We start from the raw sequence: 1,180 nt of genomic DNA on the forward strand, positions 1-1,180 counted from the left end.
TCCAGGGTCTGAACACTTTAGGAAGCACAGGCACAGTCAAAATGTAGGGGGTTGGGGGATTGGAGCAGAAACTAAGGTTAGAAAGCAAAAGGTATCTTCATAACAATATGTACTACTAGTATTTAAATCAAGAAAGCTTAACCATTAAAATGTTGACAAGTTAGTTATTAGCAGGGTCTGGCTTTCCCTCTGTCTCCTTTCTTGGGCATATAGAGAGGGGTCACTGATGGCTGTTCTCTATTTGCTGCAGGAGGAGGATGGAGACACCCCCTGTCCCTTCAGTTGCAGCCTGGAGATGTCTCAGGTTAGCAAGGGGCCCTTGCTGAACCTTTGCTGTCCCCAGAATGTTTTGGTGTATCCTGAGGTGATGGCTTGTGGTTGGATGTTGTGGTTCTTGTTGACTGAGCACCGAGGAGCAGATAATTAGTGATTGTTGCCTGTATTGGTGCTGCTTGGGCTGCTGTGGGTTTCTCCTTGCACCATCCTGAGTTTATTTAGCCCCAGAAGTGCCCTTATGGTCTATGTCCAGAACAGAAGAGCAGTTCAAACCCTGCCCTGCCTGGCTTGGTGTGCCCAGCCTAGGGAACCTGGGACCAGGCAGCAGCAAGAGTGCATAGGAGGAGAACCCTGTGTGCCCCCAGGAGCAGAGCAGATGATTCCAAGTGTCCTCTGTCCACGTCCAAACTCAGCAGCTTGTACTAGAACAATGTGTTGGGGTGTGTGTGAGACTCTGACGTCCGCGCACCAGGTACGTCTTTTCTGACCTCATCTGTGGCTCCTGCAGTTAAAATTAACATGGCTTTTGTTTTATGAAAGGTAAAGTTTAGAGTGAGATTGTATCTTTACCAGATCTATGTGAGAAATGGAGCCAGGCCTTTGCCAGGGTGGTGGGGCTGGATAGCCTGGCTTCTCCTGGGCTTGGGAAGGGAAGGATGGACCCACCCCAGGGGGGCTGGATCAGGACAGTCCCTGGGGGGCAGGGGAAATGGGGGTTTACCCCATCTTCTACCTGCCTCAGAAAAAGGCTGCAGGCAGGCAGGCTGGTGTCAGAGCAGCCAGAGACACTGGCCTGTCCTGGTTTGGTGCTCTGGGTTTGGAGGGAAAGGTGGTTTGAAACCCCACTCTGGGCTGTTGGGTGGAAAAATCTCCTCACACCAGTTCAAGCATCATGATTTCCATT

The sequence above is a fragment of the Apus apus genome, chromosome 17 (assembly GCF_020740795.1).
Source record: "Apus apus isolate bApuApu2 chromosome 17, bApuApu2.pri.cur, whole genome shotgun sequence".
NCBI lineage: Eukaryota > Metazoa > Chordata > Aves > Apodiformes > Apodidae > Apus > Apus apus.